The sequence below is a fragment of the Vigna angularis genome, chromosome 8 (assembly GCF_016808095.1).
Source record: "Vigna angularis cultivar LongXiaoDou No.4 chromosome 8, ASM1680809v1, whole genome shotgun sequence".
Lineage (NCBI taxonomy): Eukaryota > Viridiplantae > Streptophyta > Magnoliopsida > Fabales > Fabaceae > Vigna > Vigna angularis.
This window is the reverse complement of record NC_068977.1, coordinates 10,312,974-10,321,184: the sequence shown is the minus strand read 5'-3', so window position 1 is coordinate 10,321,184 and position 8,211 is coordinate 10,312,974. Positions and strand designations below refer to the sequence as shown.

General features: G+C 32.7%; 1 pseudogene; it reads left to right on the top strand.

The window, feature by feature from the left end:
* Positions 1–1,180: 1,180 nt before the first annotated feature.
* On the top strand, positions 1,181–5,429 carry LOC108343927 (disease resistance protein Roq1-like; annotated as a pseudogene).
* Positions 5,430–8,211: the final 2,782 nt, after the last annotated feature.

Here is an 8,211-nt window from a genome sequence, read left to right as displayed (position 1 = left end):
TTTAGGGTTCATGAAATAATTTATAAATATAAGGTTAAGCTGCAAAGGTAAGTATTTTTTGTTAAAGTCCTAATACTCAATTGTGAGAAAATGATCATTGATCACATGCCTAACTTGAGCGTCAGAGTGCTTTTTGCAGGTATCTCCCCATTCTGGACTTGAATTGAAGTGTTTAGAGTAAGAGATTCAGAGATCAGAGAATAGGAAGACTACGACAGAAAAGGTGTATCTCTCGATTCCAATAATTATATACAGAAACAAAAATCAATAAGGACATAACACCGTCTTTTGAAAATAGGACTCCTCAAATAACGAGTGAACATAATCAACCATACCCAACTTGACTCTAGTCTACTTCTCATATATACAATGTTCCAAAAAGACAAGTTTTGTCACCTAACAAAGACACTCGTTTAAAATAGACATTCCAACTTCGCTCATACGTCTGAGACACGTATGTCCATCCTTTTATCAAATGGTGCACCTTTGAATTAAAAGTTACCTTTGAATAAAAATTCTAAAATTATTATTATTTCTAGGTAAGTCATAGGTAGTAAAAACAACTTATCTACACACGATTTTAATTCTTTTAAATCAAAAGTCGTAAACATAAAAAAGAGTTCAATTTAACTATATTTATACTGAAGTCGAATTGTTGTCTAACGACTTCCAATTTAATACATAAATCTAGAAATCGTGCTCTCACAGCACGAGTTTGATAAAAATATTGAAATAAGAAATTGTGTCTGGGAAATAGGACTCTTAATTTGACATAGAAAATCAGAATCTCCCTAATCTTCTCATTGAAATTATGCTGAGTCCTAGTGAGATTCTGCTGCGTATAAGGCACCAAAACCCAATCCACTAAGATTAAGCCCCCCATTATTAGCCCTCTGAAAAACTGCCGAACACCAAATCTTCTTTCAATATTTTCACCAAACTCATTATGAGGATATGACTTCTGATTTCACCACGACTTCATTGACCTTACAGCACATATTATTCTGCATAAGGACAGCACCACAATTGATACATTGGTAAGTAGTAAACCAACCTCGATTAGGACATATCTCGTTAGGCAGCACAGAATTAATAATCCAGCTGAAACTTACTTTATATTTCTAACAAATACTAATACTTTCTAAACTTTTGTTCTTATATAGCAGTCATAGTTAGAATTCCTATTACCTTAGATATGATGTGTTCCTAGAATAATGAAGATAACATCCTTGTATCTTACTTAACCTTGTCATTTTTTTTCTTCTTATATAGCGATTCATACTTAGATTTCCCAATACCTTTCCTTTTACTTCTCATACCATGCAATCATCTCCTTCTTCCTTCCCTTACAGATTCAGATATGATGTGTTCCTCAGTTTTCGAGGGAAAGATACCCGCCAAGGTTTCACAGGAAATCTCTACAAATCTCTGTGGCAGAGGAATTCACACCTTCATCGATGACCACCACCTTCCCAGAGGGGACCAGATTTCCTCTGAACTTGAGAACGCAATCCAAGACTCCAGAATTTTCATCATTGTCCTCTCTCAAAACTATGCATCTTCCTCCTTCTGCTTAAATGAACTTCATTACATCCTGAGGTTTATTAAGCATAAGGGTCGGTTGGTTTTCCCAGTTTTTTATGGAGTTGACCCTTCTCATATTAGACACCACACAGGTACTTTTCGAGAGGCGTTGGCTCATCATCAAAACAATTCTTATTACAACTGGGAGAAGTTTGAGACATGGAAGATGGCTCTGCATCAAGTGGCTAACTTGTCTGGCTACCATTTCAAACATGGGTACACCATTCCTCTCCCATTATTTTCTTTTAAAACTTTTCATACTGATAAATTTTGGAGCACAGACTTTTAAAAAAGCATATAAAGAGTTTAGCTTGACTTCTCACAAAATTTTCTGATTGAACAGGGAAGGATATGAATATGAGTTCATTGAGAGGATTGTTGAGTTGGTCTGCAGCAAGATTAACCGTGCTGCTTTACATGTTGCGGATTACCCAGTTGGATTAGAGTCACAGGTGCTGGAAGTAAAGTTGCTTCTAGATGTTGGATGTGATGATGTTGTCCACATGGTGGGGTTCCATGGACTTGGTGGAGTAGGGAAAACGACACTTGCTGCTGCAGTTTATAATTCCATTGCTGACCATTTTGAAGCTTTATGTTTTCTTGAAAACGTGAGAGAAACTTCGAGCAAACATGGGTTACTGCATCTCCAAAGCAACCTTCTTTCTGAAACAGTAGGAGAGATTAAGTTAACAAGTGTCAAAAAGGGAATTTCTGTAATACAGCACAGGCTCCAGCAAAAGAAGGTTCTTTTGATTCTAGATGATGTTGACAAAGAGGAACAACTACAGGCACTTGCTGGAAGACCACATTGGTTTGGTCTAGGCAGTAGAGTCATCATAACAACTCGAGACAAACAGTTGCTAAAATGTCATCGGGTTAAAAGAACATACGAGGTGAAAGAATTGAATGAGGAAAATGCTCTTGAATTACTTACTTGGAAAGCTTTCAAGTTTGAACAATTTGATCCAAGTTACAAGGATGTTTTGAATCTGGCAGTAACTTATGCCTCAGGCCTTCCATTGGCTTTGGAAGTAATAGGTTCCAACTTATTTGGAAGAAATATAGAACAATGGAAGTATGCTTTGGATCAGTACAAGAAAATTCCTAAAATGGATATCCAGGACACACTTAAAGTGAGTTATGATGCTTTGGAAGAAGATGAACAGAGTGTTTTTCTTGACATTGCTTGTTTCTTCAAAAACTATGATTTGGCAGAGGTCGAAGATATACTTCGTGCTCATCATGGTCATAGCATTAAACATCATATTGATGTGTTGGTTGAAAAATCTTTCATAAAGATTAGTTTGGATGGTAAAGTGACACTACATAATTTGATAGAAGACATGGGTAGAGAAATTGTGCGGAGAGAATCACCCAAAGAGCCTGGGAAACGTAGCAGGTTATGGTTCCCTCAGGATATAGTTCAAGTTTTAGAAGACAATAAGGTGAATAAGATTGATTCATTGGATGATTTGGTTTTTCCTCTTTAACATGGAACTATCCCTTTTGAATTTTATATGTTCGTGTCATGTCACAGTTACTTGTATTGTATGCTTTATAATTTGTACACTTCTCTATGTATGCATGTTGAAATCCTAATATTGAATCATGTGTTGTGGTTGTTTCATGATTTTTCTGTTGTAAGGGAACTGCTCAGATTGAAATCATATGCGTGGATTTCCCTTCAGTTGAAGAAGTGGAAATAGAATGGGATGGAAATGCCTTCAAGAAGATGAGAAATCTCAGAACACTTATTATCAGAAATGGTCATTTCTCCAAAGGTCCAAAACATCTTCCTAATTCTTTGAGAGTGATGGAATGGTGGAGATATCCTTCACAGAATTTTCCACAGGATTTTCATCCGAAGAAACTTGCTATATTCAAGTTACCATACTGTGAGTTTACATCACTAGAGTTGACTGACTTATTAAGACAGGCAAGTGTATTGAGTTCATTTCCTTGTTTCTGTAACTTGATAACTTCACTTCAAGGCCATTTATGTGTTTCCATGTGATGTTTATATCCATAAGTTATCTTTTACTTTGTTGATTTGCTTTCTTTTTGTATGTTGCAGAAGTTTGTGATTATGACAAGTTTAAATTTTGACGAATGTCGATATTTGAAACAGATACCTGATGTATCTTGTCTCATACATTTGGAAAATTTGTCATTTCGATGGTGTCCAAAATTATCTTCACTTCACTACTCAGTCGGGTTATTGGAAAAACTTAAAATCTTAGATGCAGAAGGTTGCTCCAGGCTCAAGAGTTTTCCTCCAATCAAGTTAACTTCTCTTGAGCAACTCAAACTTCGGTATTGTCACAGTCTTCAAAATTTTCCAGAAGTATTAGGAAACATGGAATATGTACGGGAACTTGACTTGAAAGAAACTCCTGTAAAAAAATTCCCACCTTCGTTTCGAAATCTTACACGGCTGCAAAAGTTACATCTGTGTTTGAGTGTTCGAGTAATGAAAAGTGGTTGTGATGGCCTTCCCCTTTCAAGCATTTGCATGATGCCAGAACTGGTTGATATTGCAGCAAATGAATGGGAAGGGGGGCTTTTCCGTGAAGCCAATGAGGGTGCAGAAAAAGTGAGCTCAATCTTGTCTACAAACGTTCAATATCTTCAACTCAGATGCTGCAACTTAACAGATGATTTTTTTCCAACACTTCTCCCATGGTTTGCTAATATGAAGAACTTAGACCTATCAGGGAATAATTTCACAGTCATTCCAGAATGCATCAAAGAATTCCACTTTTTAACCAGGCTTAATTTGAACTTTTGTGAGCGACTTCAAGAAATCAGAGGCATTCCTCCAAACCTGAAATATTTCTTTGCAATAGATTGCCAATCCTTGACTTCCTCGTGTAGAAGCATGTTACTAAATCAGGTATTGATTTTACACATTGAATAAGAACGAGCAAGTTGAACAATATATAAGGAAAATTTTGAATTGAAGGTGGTGTTTTCAGTATCAGAATTGTATATCATACGCCTAAACTTGATAAATTATTTATGATTAACAGGAACTGCATGAGGCTGGAAGCACCTTCTTTTATTTGCCAGGAGCCAAGATTGCAGAGTGGTTCGAGTTCCAAACATTGGAACTGCCAATTTCTTTCTGGTTTCGTGGTAAACTCCCAGCCATGGCTATTTGTCTTGCAATGGAACGAGTGTGTGAGTATTCCACATCAGAAGGTGGTAAATACAGACCCTTGGTGATCCATAGCACATTTAGATTCATGTCACCCATTGTGATCATCAATGGCAACGAACATTTGTTAGAAACTTGGGAGATGTTGGATGATTGCACTTGTGTTTTTGACCTGAGGGAGACAAAACTGAAAAATGATTTAGATGAAGAACTTGTGGAAAACGAATGGAACCATGTAGAGGTTACGTGTCGATATGTGAGTTTAGGCCAAACCTTAATAAAACATGGAATCCATGTATTTAAACAGGAAAGTAGCGTGGAAGAGATTCGATTCACTGATCCTTCCAGAAAAAGAAATCTTGATATGATGAACTCAATAGCTCAAAATCACAGCAGCAACAGTTGCTGAAAAAACAAAGATGAGTGCACAAAGAAGTTGGTGAAACACAGTTTGTGCAGCAGGGAAAACTGTCCAACACCACTGTTTCTCATTTCTTCATGCTTCAGCAATCAATTGGTTACTGTGAATAATTCTACCATCATATGTTTGTATTTCATGTGCAGTGTGACCTTTTTCATTCTCTACTCTACTTTTGAAGTTTAATTGAGATTATGACATTGTTGATCCAGGTTTGAGTATCATAGTTCAACATTGTTTATTAATAAATGTCATTAATTATTTCTCGCACGTTAAAGTGGTGTTTATTTTTTCACCAATATCATTAGGATTATTTTATTGTTAATCTAGGCTATAATTATTTTCTAAGCAATTTCAATTAATATTTTCTTAGTCAACATTAACTATATTTCTATGTTGATATCAAACATGTTCTTTAGTTGTTTTTCAATCTATATCACTTGAAAGATATTTTGTATACAACGGAGTTTAAAATTAACTCTCGATTAACAATAGTTAAAAACTATTATTATTTCACTCTTGCGTAAGTCAAAATTTTCTCGGAAGAAGAATATTTTTTAGCAAAGTTATAGTTGTTCCTATTATAGTTATTCGGTTTGAAATTTTAGCTCGTATGCACTTATGCCATTTGGTTAGTCATTACTCTAAATGCATTTTCATGTTAACTAACTTTTTATTTCATATTTATTTTAGTTTCTTTATCAAAAGTACGGTTTTAGGCAACCTTGAAATTCATTTGTCACACGATTAACAAATAACCAAAGTTAGGTTTAAAAGTTTTACATAACGACAATAAATAAAAACAAAAAAACATTAATTAGAGTCGTATATTAACTACACGACTTTTCCAGTTATATTGAAGTCGTGTTGGTATAACACAACTTTAACTTTAGTGTCAAAAAGTTGTGTTATTTGAATACGATTTCTTTTTCATTAGACAAACAAGACTTTTCCACATTTCTACTATTTAAAAAACTATAAATTTGATAAAATTAAAATGAATTGCACTAGTCTAGTAAACAAATAAAATGTGTGATATTCCATTGAGGTAAAAAGAAATAAAGTAAATTTACTTACTTGTCAATATAAATTGTTCGGTATAGAAGAAAATGAAGACACAGATTTGTTTAACCAAATTTAAATTGTAGATCTTGATATACATAAACTTTTTCTTGTTATACATCAAGTGATAGTAGATATTTTGTCTTAAAGTGTTATCTAACAGTTATCTAGATACATATATGATGTTAGACACCTTATAGCATTAGACTCATCTTATTTGTTTAGTGCATATGAAGATCCGTAGTAGATTATTTAGTAATTTTCTATTAAAGTTAGTTAGAAAGTCTTTTATAGCCTTTTATATGATAGGCTCATGCTTATTGTTGTATATGAGATATCGATTTACAATAATGATAAATATAAGTGCTGAATTGTAAATATACAAGACATTCTTTGTTATCTCTTCTTACTTTAAGAGTTTTTTCATTTTTAATCTTTTTAGGTATGATTTTCTGTCGATCATGCAGGATAAACAGCAAGTCCAATTATATATTGAATTTTCATTTTAATTTTAAAACTTACTTTAACAATTTTCTTTGTATGTGTTTGCAGTTGAATGTCTAATCATAATGTCATGGAGATAATTGGTCATGTGCTTAGGTTGCAAAGGATGTCATTTGCTTAGGTTAAGATAGTTTAAGGTGTTTTCGCATCATGATTTTAATGAATTATCATAGTAATCATTCTTTTATTATGATAAATTTGACTTATTCCTTTTTGTTTTTACATGTTTCTTATGTTACAAACTAGACTAGAGTTATTTGGATAATGACTAAAAAATTCAAAAGATCCATAAAACTATAAGGGTCAACTCAGTTTGTTTAAGTCTGCCCTAATATTAGTCCGTCAAAAATAGGTTGAATTGAGCTTGCTTGCCAATTGAAAATGGATTGAACTTTACAACTTAGTTTGCCTACTACTGGACTGTCGAGCTAATGGGTTGATCCACCTATTTATTTTTTCGTTATCAAGATTCTAATATCATATGGAAAATGACTGATTTTTTTACATGAATGAACTGATGACATGCTACTAGGTTGATTTCGGGCTGAAACAAACTTTTCTCTAGTCTGATTCAAATTTGATTGAGTTGTATTAGACATCGATGAGCTGTATCAAACCTTAGTCTAGTTGTATCAAGTCTCGACCCATCTGTATTAGATATTGACTGAGTTATATCAGACATCGGTCAGACTATTAGGTTGTGTTAATATGAAGTGTCTGGAACGAGTTCTAATTTTTTTAATAAAACTGGATTGACGCAGGCTCCTAGATTGAAAATGTTGTCTCAATCTGTCTTTTTTGGCTGAACTAGTAGGTTAGTCCGCCATATTTGGCTCCTTTTATCATCCCTACAAGAAACTAAAATTAAAAAAAAAAAATTATGAACTTTAATAAATAAAAAAATAATAATTCAAAATAATAATATACCACAATAAATTGTTTTATAAAATATTATTTTTTAATTCAAATTATTTTAATTTAATTTATTCTATTTATTATTATATTATTTTTATTTTTATTATTTATTGTATTATAAATAGAAAGTATAAAAACTTTACATACAAATAATCAATTGTATTAACTATATCACTGATTATCATTAATAATATATATGTACAGTGAAAATTTGAAAAGAAAAATTTCTCTCATTTTTTTATGTTTTCTTACTCTTGTTTCAAAATTTTCACATCATTCAATGCTATCCATGTTTATGTGGTTAGAAACAAACCGAGCATAGTCCCTGTTTTTTTTTCCTTTTGTTTGAATTTTTTACTGACGTTAATACGTTATCTTTTATTAGTATGATTTTTTTTCCGGTTCATTCCTAAAGTAGTTAAAATATAAATATATAAATTATTGATATTAAAAAGACTTTTCTATTTTGAAATTAAATAATAATACAATCTTATATTTGTTTTTTCTAGAAAAATGATCTTTTCATGCTTTTATTATAATTTCTTTTAACTTTAATAAATTTTAGTCTTAG